This window comes from Neovison vison, chromosome 8 (genome assembly GCF_020171115.1).
Source record: "Neovison vison isolate M4711 chromosome 8, ASM_NN_V1, whole genome shotgun sequence".
Taxonomy (NCBI): Eukaryota; Metazoa; Chordata; class Mammalia; order Carnivora; family Mustelidae; genus Neogale; species Neogale vison.
Window position 1 is genome coordinate 113,764,595 of NC_058098.1, and position 26,108 is coordinate 113,790,702.

The window sequence follows — 26,108 nt, forward strand, 5'->3', positions numbered from 1 at the left end:
ACAGGTGAGGACAAATGTAAGAATGTCTGAAGGCTTCTCCTACTTCCTTCCCTTAGCAGGCTTAGCAAACTTGCGTCACCTGAATTTGTTGTCTCTCCCCATGCTTCCATCAGAGTATGCTATTCTTCTGCATTCTTTCCAAATCATTCCTTCCAAATCTTCTTCCCCATGAACTAAATCTGCCATCCTGCTCTTTCTCCTTGTTTATGGGTTCACATCCAACAGGTGAATTTCCTACTGCTGGGTTTTGTGTTTATTTCCCTTGCTGTTCAAAAGGCAACATTGCAATGAACTGTACTTATCTGTAGAGAAATCAGTAAGTTCTTACAATACAAGAAGGTTGGATTCCCGTATTTTTTATCAGGAGTCTCACAAGCCTGCGTATCATTTGACTGACAAAGCAGCAAGCTCCTGAGACTCTCTTACATTTCCTTACAAACTCCACTTCCTCTCGCTGTCTCAGAAATGAACAGACAGGGACGCCTGGGTGGCTCAGTGGGTTAAGTGTCTGTCTTTAGCTCAGGTCATGATCCCAGGGTCCTGGGATCAAGTCCCGCATCCAGCTCCTTGCTTGGTGGGGAGCCTGCTTCTCCCTCTGCCTGCTGCTCCCCCTGCTTGTGCTCACACTCTCTCTGACAAATAAGTAAAGAAAGGAAGGAAGGAAGGAAGAAAGAAAGTCAGTCTAGGAAGAAGAATGTCTAGAAAGAAAAGAAAGGAAGAATGTCTAGAAAGAAAGGAAGGAAGGAAGATAAAGGAAGAAAGGAAATTAAAGAAAAAAAGGAAGAAAGAAAGAAAGGAAGGAAGATAGGAGGGAGGGAAGGAAAGAAGGAAGAAAGAGATGAACAGACATCACTAAGCTTTATGGGGCAGTTTCCCGCTAAGTCAAGCAGAAGAGGGTCCTGTCTTCAAAGGACTTTAAGAAACAGCCCATTATAACAGGAAACATGGGACTCAAAGTCCAAAGGCCTGGCTTCAAAAGGAGTGTGGGTGGGCAGGTTATTGCAAGTCTCTGAGATTCCTTGGTTTCCTTGTTTGTAAGATGAGTAATAATCATTACGGCCCTGCGTGCGGTTGTTTTGAGACGTGAATACAGTTGTACCCATCAGAGTTGTGTGCAGACTGCAAAGCATTGTACAACATTGAGATATCAAGCAAGGGTTTAGCCATCAACACAAGGAGGATGTAAAAGGAAGGAAAAGTGCATCCAGTTAATTCTCTGAGTCTTCAGGTTCGTTTCTGTGGACTGAAGCTTCAAATCCCTTTTCGCAGCTTGAATTTTGATGCAAACCTTTCCTTTATCCCCAGTAGTAGCCTTGAGTTTGCAATGCACTGGCCACGGCCAGGGTCAGCTACGTCTGAGCAAGCAGCTTAAACTCAGCCCTCACAGAGGGACATCTCACCGAGCCATGAATTGTCCAGATCGGATGTGGTCACCTCTCCTCGGCTGCAGACTCCATGTCTGTCCCTGCTGATAGTGCCTTTTCCTGCCTTGCCAGGCCTTGCCTGAGCAGTGCACCGGTGCAGAGAACGAGACACAGTTTGGGCAATTTCAGGCCGAGCAAGTCTTTATCTTCCCATCCAGCCAAACCCTCCATGGAAGGCACCCCCATATTCCATTTCACAATGGAATGGAAACTCAAGGAGGCTGGATTGCCGGGTATGGCTGGGGCCTGAGCAGGGTGCTCGTGGCAGGGACTTACCAAGTGTCTAGAGCTGGGTTGGGTCTGGCAGTCCCCCGCTGAGTCAAGCTTTAGCCTTTTGTTGCCAGATCATGGGAGATCTGGGAGCAATGAGAAAGGGCAGAAAGGTCTGGACAGTGAGGGTAGGGAGGTGGCAGGGGAACCTTCAGGGAAGGATGCCAGCAGCCATCCACCCACCAGTAGGAAGGTATTTCAACATATTAAGGTCTGGAATGCTCTTAGAGGGACACACAGGCTGAATACCAGCCCAGCGATTGAGACATCATCTAGTCTACCCCTTCGGCTTCCCCCATGAGCAAATTCAGTAACTAGGCCAGGTCCCTTTCCCAGCAATGGTCTCTTTGATACAATCACTCCAGCCAATCGTCCCCAATCTCTGGGCTTCAAAACATGGAGGACTGGGGCACCTGGGTGGCTCAGTGGGTTAAAGCCTCTGCGTTCCACTCAGGTCATGATCCCAGGTCCTGGGATCGAGCCCCACATCGGGCTCTCTGCTCAGTGGGGAGCCTGCTTCCTCCTCTCTCTCTGCCTACCTCTCTGCCTACTTGTGATCTGTCAAATAAAAAAAAACAAAAACAAATAAACAAACAAAAAAACCCATGGAGAACTGCAGAGTGCCTGGTTTCCATGGCAACTGGAAACCAGACGCTATGCTGGGACAACCCTTTATCTAATCAATTAAAGTCTTGTTACTGTTGCCTTTGATTTGATTTCCTAATACTTCCTCCTGTTCCCTCATCAGTAATTGACATCAGTGCGACTTCATGAAGCTGTTACTGTGTCGATTGGGCTTGATTCTACAGGAGATTTGGAGGACCAGAGAGCCTCTGGCTTTTAGGAGGTTGCAGGTGGGAGCGGACAGAGGTGTTGTCTGAAGGCATCCAGGAATTCTGAAGGAGCAGAGTCGGGAGGAGGGCAGGAGGGTTTGGCCCTGGGAGCACCCGCAGCAGGGAGGCCCAGCCTGAAATGGAGACAGACAAACGGAGCCTTGGTAAGGCATACTCATTGAAGAAAAGAGGTGTCTGTAGATTTACAGGTGGAATTAGGTGAAACCAGGGAACTCAGCACTGAGAGCAGATACAAATGGTGGCAGGTGGGTAGGGCAGTAGTTTTCCAAATTTTCTCAGGAGTAGATCTTATGCCAGCGCTGAAAATATGCAATAGATTAGGGCAGACCTGGGAGGTGGGGGTTGGGTAGGATGGAGCGCACGGGGAAGGGCAGGGCTCTGGGAGCACAGCGTGGAAACCATTGGTTTAAAAGATGGCCTTTAGGGGCTGGAAGATCTTGCAGGATCTCTCGTGCATGGGTCACCTCATCCCAGGATCCCCACAAGGAAGGCTTCAGATTCCTCCGGCTCTGAGAAATTAACGCAGGTGGGAGACTAGCTTCCGGAGACTGGAGTGAAACAGCAAAATGTCAGCAGCTGGGTTTTCAACGGGCTGGACTCTTGACCTCTTTTCCCTGTCATTAAGCTACATGGCAAACTAAGTCATACTCAGAAAGTACTTTAGTACCTCAGCATAAGAAGTCACGGTCACTGGTCTGAAAATATTTGGTCGGTATCTTCCGCATTCTCTTTCTATGTAGATATCCACCTGTGGCAGGACGTAACCACAAGGAATCAGTACAAGGGGGAACTCAAGAAATCAGGTCTTTAATTGCATCAGGCTAAAATAGCCTGATATTTTTATCTTGTAATCCAGTGGACTCCAAACTATGGAGTGTGCATCCCAATTAGTACAAATTGATGGAGCCCATGCCCCCAGGATAGGTATTTTAGTTATGAATTCTATGTACCTTCCATGTATATTTTGAATATTAAATATGAATACGTTTAATTAAAAATGAAAAAAATTCCAGTATTTCCTTTCTTCCGAACTGTGGAATATTTAAAAGCACTTTGATGACAGATATGGATTACCATATCCATGGATTTCCTATGTGGGAACCTCTTTGCAGTGGAAAAATTCAAAACATTCTACCGAACACAGGGAGTGCATTAACTTCTTCGGGAGGCCATGCCAAGACCATCATTACCTCACTAATAAATAATGTCACACAGTACGTAGAAACTGGATTGCAAGCCCCTAATTTGTGCGTGTGCCCTTTGGTCTTATCTAACATGGAAGAGCGGGCTTGGAACTCTGCATGGAAATATTATGACTGTAAAAAATATTGAAGACATCAAACAAATAAGCAAAATGACTGTCTGGTTCACACCTACAAAAGCTGGGACTGAGGTGGTTTCTTACTTCCAGAAACACTATGAGCTCCTGTCACAGGGCAAATATTCCAGAGTCCAGACAGCTCTTCCCTCACCACTGCCGTAACCACCATCCCCGCTCATCAGGAAACAATTGTACTTGTTACGGATCAGCATCTGTATTAGCACCTAATAAAGAGAATGATTTGCACTGAACATCTCGAACCTCGATGTCATTCCGTTTTCACTATTTGAGTAAGCACATTGTATAGTTCAGCCCAATTTTTAAGGATTTTGAAGATTTCCTTGATGAATAAAGCAGTGAACCAACTGATTCACCATCGCTGGTGCGAGCTTCTTGTTTCCAAGTGAGTATGAAGAAGCTTGTCTAACCTAATCGATCGATCAACTTCTTTCCCTTTCCCACCCATGCCTGGGTCTAGAGACAGAATTTCCTTTCACCTCTTTTTTATTTCCTTTTATGGGCTTTTATGGTCTATACGGGTTTTCATATGTCAAAGAAGGAAATAAAAGAATGAGGAGCAAACTTTCTCTCTCTCCGAACATAAGCCTGGGTTTTAAGCTTAGTGTGTTGCTACAAAATCCTATTTTGAATAACAAAAGCTATTATTCAAAATATCAGATCCCCCCCCCACTTTGCGTTCCTTTCTTTTTTTTTTTTTTTTAAGATTTATTTATTTATTTGACAGGCAGAGATCACAAGTAGGCAGAGAGGCAGTCAGAGTGGGTAGGGGAAGCAGGTTCCCTGCTGAGCAGAGAGCCAGATGTAGGGCTCTATCCCAGGACCCTGGGATCATGACCCCCGAAGGCAGAAGCTTTAGCCCACTGAGCCCCCCACTTTGCATTCCTGCTGTAATAGTTTTAATCTTAGAGACAGATGATACCTCAGGTTGCCCAGAGAAAAGGACACATATACCCCAAAACATAGAGAGAAAAGTGCATTAACATTTTTAGGGTTCTTTACAGAGCCCCAGGAGTTGGCCAGTTTTTGCTGCACACTCTACAGACCCCATTTTCCTGGTTTTCCATGGTGACCCCATAGCCACGTAATGCTGTGGCTGGTGCCCCTCCGAGGACTCTCTCTGGGTTCATCATGAGTGTTATCCCATAATGCTGCAGCTACCATGGTTCTGGGCTTTGTTCTGGAACCTCTTGCTGCCCATTGCCTCCAGGGACACACTCATCCGCCCTGGGGGGAGTCTCCATTTCATGAATGGTCTGTGTGTGGAATGTCTGGAAGCCTAGCCTTGGAAACCCAGAACTCATTTTTCTATAGAGAGAATGTTTTAAGTGTTTGTGGTTCTCCAGGTCAACCCACAAAGACTCACTCAAGCCCTAGTACAGGTAATGAGTTTTCCCTTTCCTCCTTTTATATGTTAGAATTATAGACTGTCGGAGCTGAAATGGAATGTAGAACATTGTGTTATCCACTGCTAACAGAGTTGTTTTCCACTGTGTTCCATTACAGAGGCCCCACATTCCATCCACTTTAGATGTTAGTTGGGTCCTGTGGTCTGGCCTGGAAACCCAGTCATCCTTTACGACATCACACAGTCATGAAGCAGGAATGGTCTTGCCACAGAGAGCTTCACCTTGGCTACTTTTCTTTACAGTCTTGGAGGCATACCATGAGGGCTGGGTATGTGTCGATGGTGTCCCTACCCAGACATGGCCAATACTTAGCACCTTAAGTCAGTGGGATCACGGGAGCCACATCAGGAAAACGAAAGGACTCAGGTGTGGATTGGGAGGTGTGGAAGAACGCCTGTTGGCATTTCCAGAGCCAGGCACACTTCCAGCTTGGGGAGCCTTTCCTTCCTGTCCTCTCTGAAACGCTTTTCCCCAGATACTGTCATGGTGCCCTCTCTCACTGCATCAGCTCTTTGCTCAAGTGTCACAGCTTGGAGAGGCCCTCAGTGGCTGTTCCATCTGAACTGGCCCTTCCCAGCTCGCTGGTTTCCTGTCCCCTTTGCTTTGCTCCATGGCACTATCGTTTGCTTATTAGTCAGAATCTCCGCTTGCTATCCTCCCCGCCCCCCTGCACGCTTTTCCTCAGCTCATGTGTCAGCTTCATGAAGGGAGGATTTTACCTGTTTTGTTTACCATCTACCATCAGTGCCCCTAACACTGTCTTCTCAGACACATAGTAGGTACTCAGGAAATGGACTTGTAGGGGAAAGGATGAAGCCAGTAAGCACTGCCCTGATGCTCTGTGCCTGTTATCTCACTCAGTACTCGAAAGAGTTTCTGGGTGGTAGGTTTCTTCTTTTAACCCATGAGTGGCTGAACTAAAAAGCAACTTTAAAAGCAACTTTAGCAACACAATTTTGTGATTCATATATGGATTTTATCGGTTTCTAATTGTTGGTATGTTTGAATCTCGGTAAAATCCTCTCACTTTCCCTGCAGAAGGCATTTGAATTAAAAGAAACTGTCTGGACTTTGTTATCATAAAGGGGAAGGATGGCACTTTACGGTGGTTCATCCCTAAAGACAACTCAATTCAAGCCAGTAAACTAAGTGAGTGATCACTGTTGCTGGAGTGGGTAGAACTTAAGGGCTCTGTCCTCAAAGACCTTGTGGCGGCATCATCTCTGACCTGGGAGACATAATATGTTACCATTTTTCTTCCATCCATTCATTCATTTAACAAGCTTGAGTTCTGCCCTTGAGGATTTCTCTCCCAGAAAGAAAGAAGCTTTGTAAAAAAAAAAAAAAAAAAACTTTGATAACACAGTGAGTTAATAGTAACAGAGGGGTCTGAGTAAAATGCTGTGAGGACATGTGGTCCTTATATTAGTTAAGTCCCCAAGGGTACAAAGTTGTCTTTCCCATACTACATAACCTCTTATTTTCCTGGACAAGTTGTTGCAACCCTTTGTGATTTTATTTCTTGACAGTAGATGGCGCTGATGATTGTCAAAAGAGACCAAGATGCGGCCACCCCCACTCCCTTCCTTAGCCATTAAAACAAAACAAAACAAATAAACAAAACTTGAAAGGCATATTAAAAAAAAAAAAAAAAACCTGAAAGGCATATTTAAAAAATATAAAATATAAAAAAAAGAAAGTAAGATTTTCCTAATAATGAAAGGTTGAAATTAAGAATTTGGAACTGCCATGTAACTGAGCTGAATGTGTACGTGATCCATGTGTATTTAATTTGGGACTCTAGGGGCCACGCTACTTGCAAAATTTCATTAACAGGATTAAAACAAAATATAGTAAAATTTAATTATCCAGACAAACAATAAATCTAGAGTTACTTGTCAGATTTTATTGTCTGCACCATAATTTTAGGAAGACATGAATATTAAGACAACTATAAATGCAGTTAAATATATATATATGTATATGTGTATGTATATGTATATATATTTATATGACTTCCAGAGTGCTGAAGACAGTACAGAGGAATATGGTGGTCAAGATGAAAAACAGAACAAGACAATTTAATTAGATGACCTGCAGGCAAGTTAACATCTTGGACGTAAGTTTCCTCATCTTGAAAACTGAAATATTTCTTATCTAATTCACAGGACAGTTGACTGGATGGAAGCCAGTAAACGCCTTGAGAATGATCACCTTCAATATCCCAATAAGCCTTCATTGATCTTTTCCATGCACTCAACCCAGCCTCCTACAAGCACCATCTTCACACAGTGACACTGAAATGTAGAATAAAAGACTTGAGGGATGCCTGGGTGGCTCAGTGGGTTAAAGTCTCTGCCTTTGGCTCGGGTCATGATCCCACGGTCCTGGGATAGAGCCCTGCATCAGGCTCTCTGCTCAGTGGGGAGCCTGCTTCCTGCTTGCCTCTCTGCCTACTTGTGATCTCTCTGTCAAATAAATTTAAAAAAAAAAAAAAAAAAAAAAAAAGACTTGAGTGTTGAACTTCCTCATTGGTCCATGAACAATTTAGTAGACTTCCGTGTAGATTCATGGAAGACCAGGGGCTAAGGTATTTTCAGCCATAAATGGAATGTTTAGGTTAATATTCATTGATCCAGAAAATTAAATGAAAGAACTGTGAATCCAAAGGATATCCGTTTATTGGGGTAGCCTATAATTTCCTCCCAACTTTCACTATCTTTCCCTCTGCAGGTGTGCACGTGCCCATGTGTGGAGGCTGTGGGTGTGTGTACCTGAGAGATGTATGTTTGTGGGGCACAGGCAAAGCAGGGGTATAGAGAAGATCACAGCCCTACAGAAGCCTATGTGGGATTTCTCCCTCGACTTTCACATGAGGCTTAGATTTTCCCTCTGCTCTTCTTCTTTTTAAAAAATAGCTTAATGAGGGGCACCTGGGTGGCTCAGTGGTTAAGCCTCTGCCTTTGGCTCAGGTCATGATCTCAGGGCCCTGGGATCAAGCCCTGCATCAGGCTCTCTGCTCAGCAGGGAGCCTGCTCCCCCCCCACCCCCACCGCCTGCCTCTCTGACTACTTGTGATTTCTGTAAAATAAATAAATAAAATCTTAAAAAAAATAGCTAATGAACATTCTTTGACATATAAAAAAAAATAGACACTTCTCAAAGGAGAAATTCAAATCGCTAACAGGTTCTCAGCGTCTTTAATCATCAGAGAAATGCAAATAAAAACCACAAGGAGATACCCCTCACACCTGTCAGGGTAGCTATGATCACAAAGAGAAAAGATTGCACATGTTGTCAAGGATGTGGAGAAAAGGGACCCTGTGCGCACAGCTGGGAGGGATGTAAATTAGTGCAGCCATTATGGAAAATACTATGGAGATTCCTGAAAACATTAAAAATAAAATTACCATAGTATCCTTTGTTCCTTTTTTTTTTTTTAAAGAGTTATTTATTTATTTGAGAAAACACACAAGAGAGCATGATAGGGGCCTCTGTCCCATGAGGCTGAGATCACAACCTGAGCCAAAATCAAGAGTCAGATGCTTAACTGACTGAGCCACCCAGGTGTCCCCCTCTTGTTCTTCTCTTAACAAAACGTTCACAGATATTTATGGATGATGGTATTATCATTTCTGCTTCAGAAGCTCTTTGCGTCTCCTGGTCCTGGCTCCTGGGCCTCAAGCTGCTTTCCCTAGAAGAGACATCCTCCACACCAGGCCGCTAGATGCAGCCTCTCAGGTCCTGCCGGGAGTTAAGTGTCCCGTCTCCAACCTCCACTATTCTATCTGGGCTTTGGGGACACAAAGCATCCTGGCCAAGGGCAAACAGTGTCTGGCTGGCTTCTAAAGCACATGGGGCAGATTCTTTTTGCTTTTACAGATTCTATCACTTCCTCAGAAGGGACTCCCTGCCTGGCCTCCATCTTACTCCCCACCCCGGGTAATATTCCTGTAGAACCTTCCCGCATTTGTGATTAGGAAGCTGTTTCTGGGATTTTTTATTTCCTCCACTAGACTCGAAGTTCTTGGGGGATATGACTCGAGCCTGTCTTTTGTCCTGCTGTGTCCTCATGCTTGACACAGAGCCCAGCGCAAAGTAGGTGCTCAGGGAGGAGCTGCTGAATGCGTGAAAGACCGACCCACTTTGACCTTCCCTGGAGAGCGCTGGCAGCCGCTGAGAGTCAAAGGAACCCACCCACGGAACACCCAGACTGAGTGCGTTTATGACACTTCTCAGGCTTTTCAAGAGTTTGGACTGGTGGAGGCAAGGGGAGAATTTCTGGTTAAGACAGGCTGGTTTGAGGGTCTCCAGTTCCCCCATGCTCTGAATTCTCCAGAACCTTCCCTGCTAAACTGCCCACCTCCCCCCCCAAAGGGCCCCTTCCTCCTCTTTGCTTCATTGCTCCCCATGGGCATGGGGCTGGCATGGAACTTGATCCTAAGTAAGAGTCTGTTCTAACAGGAAGCAAATAATGTTCCTCCCCTGATGGAGGTGTTTCCTTCTTAAAAGAAGTTACAAAGGGCTCTTTTCAGAGCGAGAGGGGGCGGGCATGGTGTGTGGCCACACTGCTCCTGCCCTGTGCAGACTGAAGCACGTTCTGGAGTCGGGGCCTCCACAAGGAGCCCGGAAACAGAGTGGCCCAGGGTCTCTGAGCCTCAACCCTTTTACCTGCTGGTTATGAGCATCCCCCAGAACACCCTAGAGTCCTTGTGAATCTTTTTCCTTTCTTGGTTTCCAGGATATTGCAGTCTAGGTTTTCTTCCTGTTTTCTCGCAGTCCCCTTGCTCGATCCACTCCCTCTGTGTCGTCTCTTCCCTGCGGGTCCCCAGACCTGTCCTGAGTGGGAGCCCTCTCCCACCACACTCACCTTGGGATGAGGACACTGAGTTTCATGGCCAACAATTTCCTCTGTGTCCTGAGGAATCCTTCACGCTTCGTTCCAGCTCCTACTTTGTCTCCGGCCTCCAGAGTCTTATAGCTAAAGGCTGACTCTACGTCCCACTGGGATGCCTACTAGATGTTTCACACTAACTGGATCTAAAGCTGAGCTCTCTCTCTTTTTTAGAAGACTACTTTTCACGAGCAATGGAGCATTGATGTAGACCCAACAGTTGACATCCTATGCAATAGTGAAAAAATAGGGGCCTTTACGTTGAAGGTGAGAAAGAATGGAAGGAGAGAGCCATTGTGATGCTATTTTGACAATGATGGGGAATTTCCAGCCAATTAAATACAATGAGCGAAGAGGGTAGAAGAAAAGAGGATGAAAATTATTACTTGTAGATGATATAATTGTCAATACTGCAAGCCAAAGAGAATCTAAAAGAAAATAATATGAAAGAGACATCAGGTAAGAGTCAGTTAGAAAATAAATACGCATACATTGAAACCCTGCACTTGTTCTAAAAAATTCAAAATATAATGAAAAAGGTGCCATATATGGCATCATTTGTTTTAAATATAAAATACCTGAGAATCAACTTCTCAAAGAGGTGTGACATGTACATTTTAAAAATTAAACATAAACTATATTTATTTTTTAAAAGATTTTTATTTTTTAAAGACTTTATTTATTTATATGCCAGAGAGAGAGAGAGAGAGAGAGAGAGAGAGCATAAGCATGGAAAGCTACAGGCAGAATAGGTAGAGCCCACAGAGGGAGAAGCAGACTCCCTGCTGAGTAAGGAGCCTAAGGTGGGACTTGATCCCAGGACCCTGGGATCATGACCTGAGCTGAAGGTAGATGCTTAACTGACTAAGCCATGCAGGCGTCCCCATAAACTACAATTAAAAGCAAATGACAAATCAGGAAAACAATTTCCAATTAAACGACAAATCAAATTTTCCTATCCCTAATATATAAATAGCACTTACAAATAAAGAACAAAAAAGCAGAATCTCAGTTAAAAATTGCAAAGGCAAATAATTCACAAAAGAAGGAATAGCCAATAGGTCTATTAAAAACATTTGGCCTCATTTGCCATCAAAGAAATATAAGTTACAACAGTAAAATGTGATTTAGGCCTTGTCAAATTATGACATTTTTCTAAAATATTGTCAGCATTGATAAGAAGTGAGGGAACTGGCATACTTATATGTTGCTGATAGAATGTAACTAGCTGTGATTTTCCTGAGGACAACCTGACAATATGTATCAAAAGCCTTAAGCCATCCTTTGACCCAGAAATTTCACTTCTAGAAACATAATCACATTCATTATAAAAAGCTTTGCTAGAACAGCATTTTGATATGGGGAAATTTCTGGAAACAACCCAAAGGATGAACAACAGGGGACTGGTGAAATGAACTATAGTACATCCAAAATTAAAGAGACCACGTAGCATTACACATGACATTACAGAACATAAAGCTGAACTCTTGTTCCCACCCTCCCCATGCTCCAGCTGGCCTTTCTTGTAATCTTCCCCACCTCAGTAAGTGGCTCAGTCCCAAAGCCTTGCAGTCATCCTTGACTCCTCTCTTTTCTTCAGAGGCCGCCTCTAATCCACAAGCCTGTCAGCTCTACCTTCAAAATGCCTCCCTCCTCTGACCTTGTCCCTCCGCCCTCGAACACTCGGGGCTCGATGGACACCTAGCCCCACCACCTTGCTCCTGGACCTCGACAGTCGCTGTCTTTCTGCTTCTACTCTTGTCCTGCTACAGGCAGTTCTCTCTACAGCAGGCACACTGACCTGTCATGTCACTCCCTCTCTGCTCGGAACTCTCAGGGGCTTCCCTCACACATGGAATAAAATTCAAACTCCGTGCAATGCTTTAGACAGCTTTGCCGGCTCTGGCCCTTGTGTGGCTTTCTGACTTCAGTTCATATCTTGCTCTAGTCACGCTGACCTTCTTGTCATTCCTCAGACTCACAACCTCGTTACTGCCTCAGCTTTGCCCTGCTAGACTCTTTCTGGGGTTCTCTTTCCCCAGTTCTTCACATGACTTTGGTCTTAAAAGTACAGAGAGGTTCATTTGACTCCTTAAGTAAAATAGCTTCCCATCACTCCCCTGTCCCTCATCTGCCTTTGCTTTTGTCACTTATGACTCCTTGTGTTAGGAGTTACCTGGCCTTAGGTGAAAGCTAGTTTAAGGAGAAGAAGGATTTGTTAACAGAAGCTCAAGGAATGGTTAGGAAGGTGGAGTGGTTCACAGCCAAGAGCAATGTGTAAGTCACACCAGTTTGTTAGAACCCCGTCTCCATGCTGCCAAAGGAATGTCACCAGCGCCACTGTCCCAGACACTAGCTCTGCTGCACCCACCGCAATCTTCCTCCTCCTGCAGATGGGGCCACCACCAGCGAGGATTTTCAGCAGGCCCTGTGTCCTTGAATCATTGATTCCTGACCCGAAGTATGGGCTGGTGTGTCTGATTGGCCAAGCCTTGACCAGGGGTCTTGGCTCCTTCTACAAGGGAGGCTGATCAAACTACAGTCTGGAGAGTTCTCTTTCTATGTGGCAGGCCATGGGCTCTGCATCCCAAGAGTCCATAAGGTACAGAATGTCCAGATAGGGGCGCCTGGGTGGCTCAGTGGGTTAAAGCCCCTGCTTTCTGCTCAGGTCATGATCCCAGGGCCCTGGGATTGAGCCCCACATCAAGCTCTCTGCTCAGTGGGGAGCCTGCTTCCTCCTTTCTCTCTCTCTGCCTGCCTCTCTGCCTACTTGAGATCTCTGTCTGTCAAATAAATAAATAAAATCTTAAAAAAAAAAAAAAAAAAAAGAATGTCCAGATAAGATGGAGTTTCAGATGCTGGGTGGCCAAAAAAGGATGACATACTCTTGCATTAGCTGGTTTTCTACTGTGTTTATTTGTCTATTGCTTATCTCCTTTGCTAGAAAAGAAGTTTTACTAGGTCAGGGACTTTGCCCTTTCCTCTCTCCAGAGAGTCCAGAACAGTGGCGGCAGAGAGGTGGCCTTCCACTAATATGCATTGACTGAACATCAGATACTATATTGAAAGTGTTGGCAATCATGAAGTTTAAACAGTCTAGTTGTTATCATTCTTCTTCTCGGTGGTGGATGCTCCTGGCCCCCTCTTCTGGCCTGTTTCTCCTTCCTTTGCTCCTAAAGCAAAAGCAAGCCAGTCTAGTCTGATGTGGCTAGAAACCACACTTGTAGGTAGAGAGTATCAGAACAGAGTGACATTGTAGGACACCCAGCTGATGCAGCTGATGCCACAAATTGTCTGGTGTGGGGGAAAAAAACCTTCACACATTTGGTGACCAGAGATGAAGTGTTCTCTGTGTTAAAGTCAAGGAGACATGCAGGGAAGAAACATCAGTAGGGAAGAACTGGGTTTTTCCCACACAGAAGGAGGAAAACCGCTTTTTTGCTGACCAGGACACCGACATATGAAACTCCAGCGTTTGGTGGTAGGGGGAGGGTGAGATGCAAAATTTTTAAAGAGAAAGAGAGAAAACAATAGTGAAAGTCATGTCTGGGCTGGACTCTATGCCAGAGAGGAGGAGAGAGAGAGGGAGTGGGGAGGGGAGAAAGAGGAAAGGAAGGGGGCTCTCTGAGGGGGAATCGGGCCACATATGATTTCGAAGGAATGCTTCCTATGTTCTATTTATAGATTCTAGAGACCTGCTAAGAAGAGACAGTGTGAGCTGGTTTAGCTGTGTTAAAAGATTACTAATTACAGTCATTTAGGAGAATCGCTGCTTAGCATTTCTAGCTAATCACTGAGCAGGCAAGTATTATCTATATCGTGAATATCTGCCAGAGAGTCTTTTGTTATAAATTTTATTTGATTGCAACACCTGCTCCTGAAGATTCCCCCTGTTCTGGCATAGCTGCCTGCTCAGGACTGAAACAAAGCAACCCAGAAGGAATGCTTTCTAAGAATAGGGAGAAAAATGCCTATAGATATGCCACATAATTTCTGTTACTTAGGGTGATGGTTGGTAGAAGAACAACAACAAAGCACTAAGAAATTTTTTTTTTAAATTTCTGCTGCTTCTTATATCCTCATTCTCTATCCTCATCACCATCGCGTGCACACACACACACACACACACACACCCTACTCTTTGCACACTAGGTCCATGACAGATTCAGAAACTGAAGCATGTAATCTGCAAACCTACCCATTATGGTGTTTTGCTTTTACTATTTAAAAAAAGGGGGGGGTCTGCAACTAATGGTGCTTGGGTCCCTGGGGAAATCTGTGACATATTAAGCAATGTGGGGTTTGGATTAGGACAAAAGAAGGTTAAGTTAAATCCAAGCAAAAACATCTTGACTTGTAGCTTAGAAACGTGTGCGGTTCCTTCCTTTAGATTCGGTTTTGCAAAGTAACTTTCCAAAAACACATTTTGTGGGTGGGTGGCCATGTGTGGCCCTGTGAGCCATTTGGGAAGAAGGATGGCCTTTGCTCTCAGCCCAATGGCTGCCGTCGCCATCTCTCCATGGAGGTGATAAACTGGGGCAGCTGACCAGCGCTTCTCTACCAAGCTTGGAATGCAGACAGGGAACTGCATACATAGAAAAAGAAAGCTGATTGGAACCACTTAGTTCCTATGTACATTCATCAACTTCTAACCGGTCAACGTTTGGCATCTGTGCTGGGGGATCAACCTTAGCAGGCCTGTTGTTCAGATGAAGACATTACAGAACACAAAAGGCATGTCAAGTCCTCCAACATGGCAGCAGGCCCGAGATAAAAACCAGACTTTGGAGTCAGGGTGGGAACAAGCTATACTGTTTTAAAATGTTACTTACTGTTTTTAAAAAAAAAAAAAGAAAGTGAGGAATTGGGAATCAGAAAATTAAATATAAGAGCGAGAGTTTAAAAATCAAGCATTTTCTTCTTAAAAATACTATTTCCATGTAAAATTATGATTTAACCCTTAGTTACCCAATAACTGGGTTATTGGGTAAGAACAAAATGATAAATACTTAGAAGTTATCTAATGTAATTTTCATCTGATATTTGAATGCCCTCTTTGTGCCCCCAAATCTTGTCATCTTGCTTCTGCCTCAGAATTGAAGTGGCAGCAAACCCATTGCCTATTGAGGTCTCTGGAGCATGCTGGCTGACAGGCAGAACACGTTGCTACTGTATCTCCCCGTAGTCCTAGCCTTTTGGAGACACACAAGTCTGATCTCTCTTCCCCGTGCAAGCCCTTCCTTCACTGTTAGGAAACCCCAGGCACACATGCCTTTGAAGACTCTCCATATGTCCCCAAGTCTACAAATACTCCTGAGTCATGGTGTCAGGCTCCCTCACCAACCCTACTGTCCTGGTTCCCCTTTGCAGATGCTCCTCTTCTGTGTGATCCTGACAACAAAACCCATGCCGCAGCCTGAGGTCTGACCAGGCTTAGTCATTATCTGCCAAATTTATGACCACCCAGCAACTTTGGGACACCCACTCTTCGGAGCCTGATGATCCCTAAGGAGGAAGTCAGAGCTTGCTTTGTAAGCTCTCCCTGCAGCTAAGGTTTGGGCATGTGATCCAAACCCCTCTGATCGCATACAACCCAGGCGACTGTGATTTGCGACCTACAGACCGGAAGAAGGACGGCACTGAAGCCTTCTGGGTAAGGGCAGATGTGGTGACATCCAGCATTTCACAGACAGGGATTATGAGGTGCTTTGCTAGAACCCAGAAATTGAAAGATGAACGGCTATAGTAGGCAGGATAACAGCCTTCTGAGGATGTTCACGTCCGAATCTTTAGAGCCTGAGCATGAATCCATGCAGCAGGTGTGACTGAGCTCAGGACCTTGAGATGGCGAATTACCCTGGATTATCTGGGTGGACCTGAGGTACTCTGTAGAGTCCTCGTAAGGAGGAGGCAGGAGGGTCAAAGTCAGAGAAGGCGATGTGATGACAAGAGCAGAGTAAGGGAAGGAGATACGGCAATAGAAGCAGAAACGAGAGAGAAAGACAGGTTTGCGGGCGTGGTTCTGCTGCCTTTGAAGATAGAAGATGGTGACATAAGCCAAGGGGATGCGAGTGTCTTGATTTAAGCCCAGTGAGACCCGCTTCAGACTTCTGACTTCCAGAACTGCAATAGAAAAAATGTGCATCGTCTTCAACTACCACGTGTATGGCGATTGGTTATGGCAGCAAAAGGAAACTGATACCTAGATGTCCAAGTCCTTAAGCTCAATGGTGGCAGGACAGCAGGGTTTCTGTGAGAGTGGTCTAATGTAATTCAGGGGCCTCTCTCATTGCAAAACTTGCAGCTCTGATTCTCTGACCCTCCCAGGGACTCCATCAGCTCTATGATTTAGCGAATTCATTTTCTTCTTAAACCAGACCAAATACATAGCTTCTGTGGTTTGCAACAAAGAATCTGGTAACCCTGGCCATCCAGCACTCTACATTTGTCCTTTCGCTCTTATTTCTGAATGACCTCCTACCTCCACCTTTGCTGCTCTCTCACTCCTGCCTTCATTCAAGTTTCCACCAGTCCTGACCTAGACCATTTTCATGCTTTCCTAATTGGTTTCCCTGTCTCTGGCCTCTTCCCACTCCACCCCTTCCTCCACATTCCTGCTGTGTCATTATCTTTCTGAAACTTAGCCACAGGACTTTGTTGCCCTATTGTAAACACATTAATGGTGTCCGGTTGCCATTGGGATAAAGACCCTAGGCCTTATATGGCTTGGAAAGACCTTTATCACCTTGTCTGAACCTGCTTGGAGGGTCACTAAGAGCAAAAGCTATGGTGTTAGCAACACCTGATGAGCCATAGGACCTTGGGTAACAACAATTACTAACCTTCTTCATTGGTAAAATAGAGATTTAAGAAGTCCTAGTTCATGGTGTTGCCCTGTAATTAAATGAGATAATGCATACAAATGCACTTGGCTCAGTGCTTGGTATATAGTAGACAGTGGATTATATACGCGTGTGTGTATGTGTCACTCCCCACTTTATATCACCATATCCTCCTCATATTACCCCTACATTTTCATGCTGATATATTTTTTAACTTCAAAGTCCTTCCCTCCTTCTCTTTTGCCTGGCAAACTATTGCAGAATCAAGCACAAACAGCACTTCCTTGTGGAACCTTCTTTGATCCTTCAAGCAAGGCGATGAGTCCCTCCTCCGAGTGCCTGATGTGATTCTGTGGCAATGACTTGCTTGCCAAGTCACTTTGTCCTTTGAGAGTCTTTTTCATTTTGAGGTTGACAAAACCCAGTGTGGTGTCCAGCAGACAGGAGCCTCTTGAGAATTGTCAGGTGAATGGATAAATGATGCAGTGGTGAAAAGGAGAAGGTTGGGACCACCACCTGTCCTGTCTGGAAAGGAAGATTTGGCCTAAAGCCTGAGCATTCAAACCTGAAACTTCCCATGATTGCATAGCAAACCTATGTCATGTTCTTGATAGGCTTTAAGGAGGTTGGAGATTATGGAATGGGTGAGTAGGAGCTATTATTTTACTTGAGATTTTTAGTCATACAAAAGAATTGCTTTAAAAAATTTTTAAAAATTTTAAAAAATTGTTTTAAAAATTGCTATAGAGAAGAAGCTGTCCAGCTGCTGTAGGCAATTATTTACTTAGTAATCCAAGAGTGGGCAGGGCAAAGCATTGGTGGTAGAGACCACTGTCCAATGAGGTTCTATCTGAAATTAAGACAAATCACCTCTGAGTTGATTGCCACTGGGAAGAGAACGTGGCCGGGCTTGCCACCCTTTCCACGCTTGTGTATGCTGAGATGCATCAGTGTGTTACACAATTGCTTTTTCACAGAAGTCAGCAAGCAAGAAGTTTCAAACCATCCAATGGATCTATATTTTCAGTGCCAAATCACAGATCGTAACTAAGATCTCTAAGAAAAGGGTCATTTTTGAGTTACTTGGACTTTCAAACAAGATACACAAAAATGGGGACCACCTCTTTAGGACCCTGTGAATTGGCCATGCAAATGTCCTTTACAACTCCTCTGGGCTGTAATGCACCAGAGGACCTGTCTGCCCCCACAGAGACATTTCCCATTTGTGGCAATTACAACTAGAGCCATCGGTTGGCTCTTACCTTCGCCCAGCTGACATTAGCAGCAGAGACGCATTCGAAAGCTCGGAGACAAGCGAAGCTTGCTTGGGGTCACTCAGGCCGCAGAACCTTCAGTCAGAACAAAAAACAAAAGGTCATGACCTTGGTTACATCTAAAGTAAAGACTTCCCTGTTTTAGATTATAAACTGGTTTGGATGAAAACTGGCTGATGTGTGGACAATCTGATGGGCTCAATAGGCTTTTCAGCCTTTGTAATTACCTCTTTGCTAAAGTAAATGTTAGCATAACCATTGACATTTGGTAAGTTGCTCTGTGCTACCCAAGATAGAAGACAGATAAACTTTAATCATTTTTTGCGTAGTTAATATACATTTCTCATCACAGAACACTACTCTTTTTTTTTTTTTTTCCTCAAGAACACGGTTCTGTTTTGTTGCTAGGATATATAGAAATATATTTGTATACAGTTAAGTTCAAATAACTGCACATGTATGCAAGCTTTTCTGTTTTCCAGGAGGTGTAGTTTTTCAAACGCGCTTCTCCTTCGAAAACCAATAGTGACTTTCTGTTGTGAGTCTGAAGGTGAGGCAGTGCTGATGGAGAGGCCAGGCTGAGGACTTCCGGGGAAACAAACCAAATTAAAGACCGGTGGTTCTGTAGGGACCACAGGCCTCTTGGGGTGTATTTTTGCTAAGACTGATTACTCTTCCTCTACACCAGCAACATGAATAGTACCATTTCTCAGATTAATGAGAACAAATTTTCCTCAAAGGGTAGAAAACGTGCCATTTCTCAATAAGGAGACAACCTGTCAAAATTATGCATAAATAAAATCATGACTAGAGGGCCTCCGTCATTTATAGCCATTAATTTCTTCCATCCTCTTTGAAAATCCTGAGGGGAAGAGGCGAGTGACAGCAGTTCACACACAGAGACATGGGCGTACCGGGGACTCCTGCCAACTCGACGGGACCTAAAATAGTCCTTTGGCAACTGAGCAAAGAATGGATTCCAGGTCCTGAGGCAACCGTGCACGTCAGAGGAGTGGGTTCCCGCCCTTCAGCTGGGGTAGGAGCTAATCCTGCGGTCTTCCCAAGACAGCAGCTCTGCTCCGAGGGCAGCCAACTAAGGCTTGACAAAAGCCAGCTCGGGGGTGGGGGGGGGGAGCCCAGCCCAACCTCATACCCACAGGCTGCTACTGAAAATGTTTTAAAGATTCGTAACATCTTATTTACGCTGCTTAGCATGAGCAATCGTCAACGTTCTCCTTCCTCTCAGCATAGACTATCCCAACCTCCCTCCCGTTGGAGCTCGACCCATACAAAGAGGAGTCCTGCCCACCCTGGGCATTATCAGCTTGCGTGTGAGTTGCCCGAGACTGGTTTATTTCATGTTCAACAACCATTTCTGGAGCGTTCACTATGTGGGGGTCTCTGTACAATGGCTTGGGGGAACTCTTCGTAGAGGCATAATAATAATCATTAAAAAAAAAAAAAAGAACAGCTCAGGGAGGTCTAATAAAAATAAAAAGATTAGTTCCAGTGTATGGTGCTCCTACAGGCTTGGCGTCAGGCCCCAGGGCTGTGCTTTGGGTCTTTGGAACAACCCTGCAAGGTGAGGATTTTTCATTCCCATTTTACAGATTAAGAAACTGAGGCTCAGAGAAATTATGTGACTGGCAAAGCTCAGTATATTAAGTTTGGGAAGGGAATTGATTCAGTGGTGAAGGAGGGAGTCTTTGAAGGTTGTTGAGCACTGATGTGAACTGGTCAGAGACTAAAGAAAAGAAGTACATAGCATCAGGGGCCCTGGGTGGCTCAGTCAGTTAAGCACCCAGCTCTTGATTTCAGCTCAGGTCATGACCTCAGGGCCTGGGGTTTGAGCCCTGCCATGGGTGCAGGGGTAGGAGGTAGGGAAGAGAGGATTCTCTCACTCCCTCCTCCTTTGCCCCTTGCACACACACACTCTTTTTCTCTCTCTCAAATAAATAAATAAACCTTAAAAAAAAAAAAGGAAAGGAAAGAAAAGACATACAAAGAATGGCAATAGGGTATCTGAAGAGGTGGGAAAATCAGCTAGGAGATCAGTTCGCATTTGGTGGAAAACATGTTAAAGGTTAACCTGCAAACTTAAACAACTGCATATATATGTATGTGTTTTAGGAACACAATCATCTGCAATAAAAACGACAAAGCAAACTAGGTAATTACAAGTGCAAAAATTCAGGAAAGTAGTTACTTCTAGGAAGGATGAACAGAAAAACAGGAGGAGGACATAGAGTCAAGGTTCCACTAGGCTTCAACTGTGTTTATTTTATTTAATATATTTATTGTTTAATTTTGTTTTATTTTTAAATTTTATTTTTATTAATTTATTTAATTTATTTATTTTTATTTTTCAAATTTATTTTCAAATTTATTGACCTGTATGTAATCTTTTAAAAAACATGCAATCTGGTATTTGCAACACACATACATTGCAAGAGGATTCCCATCATCAGATGAGTTAGCACATCAGGCATCTCACATATTCCCTTCTTCCTCTTTTTCGTCGAGAACCCTTCAGTTCAACTCTCTTAGCAAATTATAATTATAAGATATAGTATCCCTGAAGAGCAGCCACAAAAGCAGGGGCCCCGGGGCAAGGGCTTGTCAGAGAAATGTTGGCAATCTGGTTGCTACAGTTGGGATGAGCAGAGAGAGAAGGTGGAAGAAGTGCCCAATGGCTTCCCTGGGTTCCTGGGAGGGCTGCAGCTCGTCCCGAGATGCATGTGGATTAGAAACTGGATCCTCAGATCATGGGTTGTAAAGCAGGCAATCAACCCCTCACAAGGAAAGATTGGGCAATGGGCTTTTTTGCCTGCTCCCTCAGTGCTGGGCTCTGAGCTGACAACCCCTGTGAAGAAACGCTTCTTTGTTTTCTAGGATCCTGTGGGTGTCATGAATAGAAGCGCCATTGGCTTTTTATTGGTGTCTAGGGGCCCATCTCTCTGGTGGGAACTTTGAAAGTTGTGGTACTAGATGTGGGGTCCAAATCCTTTACTCCCTCAGGGAGAAGCTAGGAGTTGAGGATCCCCCTGATTATATGACAATGTGCCAGGGTTGGGGTTTGTGGGGAAGGTGTGTGCTGGTCTCTCCTATCCATTTTGAAGTGGGCATTTTCTGTCATGTGGTGTGTAGGAGTCATTCAGCTAGTTTTTGGATTTCTGTCAGAGAGAATTGCTCTGAATGCAGCTGTCCATTTGGTGTATCCATTGGGGGAGGTTGCCCAGGAGCCTCCTGTGCCGCCATCTTGTTTCCTCTCCTTGCCTCATTCAAACAGTAGTTAAATACTTTGTGCCTTGTGCTGTTTTATAGGCACATAGGTGGTCAATCAATTTTTCTTTGAAACCCTAGGTACTCGAGTTTCACAAATTCTTTCAGCTCAGAGTACTCTTAGTGTCTCACTGAATTTTTCAGTGTCTTGAGACAAAACCAAATACCTAATAGTTTTGTTTTTAAGTAGTTAGGTCTCAATAGCTTCAAAGTATTGGCTTATGTGGTGTCTCTTAAACATTTAAAATATACAGTGGTTCTCCTGTGATTTCACCGTGGTCTTCTGGATACCTCAGCACACAATAGTCATCACTTATGCTCATGTGTATGAAATGTTTCAGAATATATATATTTTTAGATATAAGGGCTTGTTCAAAGATAAGGCTGATAGAGACATGAAAGAGGCATAGGATTTCCTTGGCTTGGTGACTGGGTGTGGGGAAGGGTAAGTCAAAGACCTTATTAAAGTGTTGAGGTAGAATATTGAGAAAAGTGTAAAGTCGATGGGATGATTGAGGGCTTATAGGAAGAAATAAGAGTAATTTGGGACATAGTGAGTTTATGGCAGCCAAAGATATTCAGATTTGCAGAGATGGTTGAAAAACTGGGACAAGCTTATGTTCCAGAGATTTAGACCCAAGAGACTGATTTGAAGACCATCTGAAGACAGCAGTGGAGCTGGGAGGAGATGACCCAAGGGCAGAGGATAGGGTAAGCATGATGGGAACTGAGGACAGAGACCAAGCAAGCACCCACATGTTTGTACAGGAGGAGTGAGACAAACTTGTCAGAGAGAGTGAGAGAGGAGGAGAGCAAAGGGTGGGCAGCTTCAGAGAAAGTGGGGGAAGGGACTCTAGAAAAGGGTGGGGGTAAGGGAGATTGTCAGTGGAGCCCAGTGCTGCTGAGGCAGTCTGAGGAGAAGATGAATAAAAGCCACAGGAATGGACAATCTCAAAGACATGAAAAAGAGATCATGGGTTAACCTTGCTCATTCAATAAATTTGAAGTTAAAGAGAAAGTTAGAAAATTTGCTTGAAGGGATGAAAGAGGTCAAAGGACTCTCTGTGTTTGTTGCTGTTTTGTAAGAAAGCACCCGTGCTGACTTACAGACAGAGAGAAGGAAGATTTAAAGCAGAAAAATAGAAGGGACGATGCCTGGAGCCAAGTGCAGAGGAAACAGGGTCAAGAGCACGGGTGGAGACAGACAAGAGCTCCTTCCAAGGTATGGGTCCAAGGAGAAAGGAGGATGGAGCACAGTTGAGGGAAGAGACATAGAGAAAGGTCCTACTCATGGCTTCAGGTGTCTCAGGAAAGTGGGAAGCAAGCCTGGAGAGAGCTTTGGTTGGGGACTTGGGGAAAGGTTTGGGCAAGCCAAGATCAGAAAGGCCAGAAATCAACCCAAGCAAGGGGTTCAAAGGAGCCTCCAGTAGCCATGAGACCCACACGGAGCTTCCATGGTCCCTGTCTGGTGGCTCCAGTGAGCTCCACTCTGCGGGCTGTCTTCCCTTGGAGTTCAGCAGGGGAGTACAGGCAGGAGCCCAGGGGTGGGGAAGGTGGGGGCAAGGCCAGGGGTGGGACAGCAGAGGTCAAAGTTATAAGGGCATCACAGAGATGTCTGAGGATCATCTGGAAGGGAGTGAGTGCCCCGCAGTAGGGAAGTGTGGAGGGTCTGACAGGTGTGAGGAGGTGTGAGGAGGGTGGTGTGGAGGCTGTGGTGTGGTAGTGTGGAGCTGTGGAGGGGTGAGGCCATGCAGAGCCGTTGCCGCCCAGCTGCCAGTGTGCTCAGGTCCACCCCACTCTCCCCAGGCTCCCCAGCCCTCCAGTTTGCAGGCGGTCTCCACCAGCAGAGGCACCGTGGAGGGGTGGGTAGGGGGTTGGAAGAGAAGACTGGAGGCTACTTCTCACATTTTCCCCTCCCTCTGGCCTTGCTCCCAGTGGCGCTATTTCCTCTCAGGCCCTTGGTCCTCCAGGGAAGCCCCTCCCTCCGTGGCCCCTGCTCCCACCAAACAGTCCTAGCCAGGGAGCCCTGGTTTCTGGCCTGGTTATGGCCTCTGTCCTGCTGATCCTCCAGTTCTAGCGGGGGTCCTGGATTACTGCAGCTGTGAGTATCTCTACGACCTGTAACCAGTTCCCCAGTTGAAGTATCTAGAGTGGTTTCTGTCTTCCGAAGTGACTTTCACAGATACATTGGAATAGAAATGAATAAAAACAAATACCTCCTTTTTGATCTGCTTCCATCTCCTTTCTTTTCCTTTGCCTCAAAACAAGTGAGGAACAATATGTGGTTTTAAAATTAACCAGTGGAGCATAACAAGGGCAAGAGAAGCATAAGAGGGCAAGCGTGCATAAGAGCATAAGAGGGCAAGTGTGGACCCCATCTACAGGGAGCAGGGCCGGGGAGGGGGGGTCTCCTGGCCTTGGCCAAATTGCACCAGCCAGCACAAGCTTCCTTGCCACCTTTCTGAGCTAAGAGGCCACGTGGACACAGCGAAGGGTGAGTGTGTGTTCATCTATATGAACCTCTGACTCAAAGTAGCTCGGCTACCATAGGTATGGGGACCTGAAATTCCTCTCCCCCCTTTTGATTCAAGCTATGCTGCATCTCCAGAAAGCTTATATTTAAATAGAATAAGGATTGAAAGAAGGCTACTCAATTGGACCAAGATGGACTGGAGAAGTTGAGAAAAACTTTAGGGAGTTTGGGTTTGTAGATAGTTTGGGTTTTCCATTATCATCTATATTGTAGGAAGTTTGTAGAAAGTTGGGTTTGAATAGGCAGAGAGGAAGGGAAAGGGCTCTCTAGGGACAATCTGGGTGGAGGGTGGCCACGGGGACCAAAGCACAGAGAGGCACAGGCTTGCTGGGAAGAGACAGTGGGCACCTCCTGCTGGCTGGTGGTTTTAGCAACAGAGAGAGAGAACTTCTGTCAGGTCAGCTGGAACCTGGAGGACCTTGACTAGCAAACTATGGATCTCTAGCCTTCGCTCAGAAGGCCATAGGGAACAGTCAGAAATTTCTGAGTAGAGCGACAGCATGTTGAAAATGATGATGTGAGGAGAAATCAAGCCCTGAGCCGGGTGTGCAGAAGGGATGAGAGGCAGAGAGCAGCTGGGAGCAGGCAGAGTGATGAGGAGGCTGCTGCAATGACCCAGCGGGGTGGTGATATAAGGACTTGAGCTAGGATAACGGCAGAGGGCCAAGGAAGAGAAGGGCGTGAGAGATAGCAGGAAGAAGTATTCCACAGGATCAGGCTGATGGCATAACAGAGTTCTAAGAGATGGATGAGATTTAAGCAAGGTTGATTTGTTGGAAGCGTTTCCAAAATGTGCACTTTGTAATGAACCCACAGATATTTATGACTTCCTGAGTGTCATTACCTAACTCATTTACAATCTGGAAATTCACATTCCACTTTATCCATCATGTGGGATTGACTCTTAACACCACATGTCTTCACAGATAGATTACCTGACCCTGTAAAGAAGTTTTTATATCCTGATAACATGTAGTTATTTATTTATTTGTTTATTTTTCTTAAACAAGATTTAACAGAATCCCAGAACTCCCAAATCCAGATTTGGTCAAGGGTTACTAGCGAAGCTCAGGACTGGGAGGTAAGAATGAGCTCAGTTTGTCCAGGGGGAGGACAGACAGCGCTGCTCTGTAGGCCAGCTCAAGCCACAGGCCAGCTCAAAGTCCAGGTGCCTTCTCCAGGAATTACTCCAGGAATTACTTGTCATGCAAGGGGTCCCTGCCCTATGGAGGAGGGTCATGTCTCCAGAAAAGAAGACCATAATCCTGTCACTAAAGAAATGGTTATTCTGTGCCTGATCTGGTGGTCAATAGCACCCTTCTTAGATTTTCCAAAGCTTCAATCAAGACATTTAGATTTCCAGTGTGAATTAGACCACACTGGGGGTATAAATGTAAGGATGTCTTGGAAAATAGGCAATGTAAGTGATAATGAGAAAGAGGCATAGTTTTACCCAATTTGTGGAATGGGATGGAAATTCCATCACATTTGATGAAAGATTTTCGTCTGTGTAATCCATAAGTAATGATGTCATGAGCCCATGGTCATTGCTACTCTTATCTAGAGACTAATTTCCCCATCGGTAACTACGACTCTACCCTCAAAAGCAGAATTTCTACTTAAGCGGCGTGAGATGTGTGAGCAGCAGGTACTACTCAGCCTGGTGAGCTTTCTAGAATCCTCCACATTTATCCCCTACAATGGATGTGGGGTGCCAACACAGTGATGCCCCTGGCAGACCCCGTCAGTTCACTGACCTGGTTGTCAGCTACCTGTCCCAGAGCATTAACACCCCCCTCCCCGTCTCCCCATCCTGCTTTCGTGTTCAGCTTGTTGGTTTCATTTTCCCATTTCTGTCCTTCCTCCCATAAGACTCAATACACTGTGTTCCCTTCTAACTTTGACCTTAGCCTCTGGGTGATATTCTGATACTCTACTCTGGCCCCTGCTTTCTATTTTCAGAGAATATTGAATTTATTCAAGATTA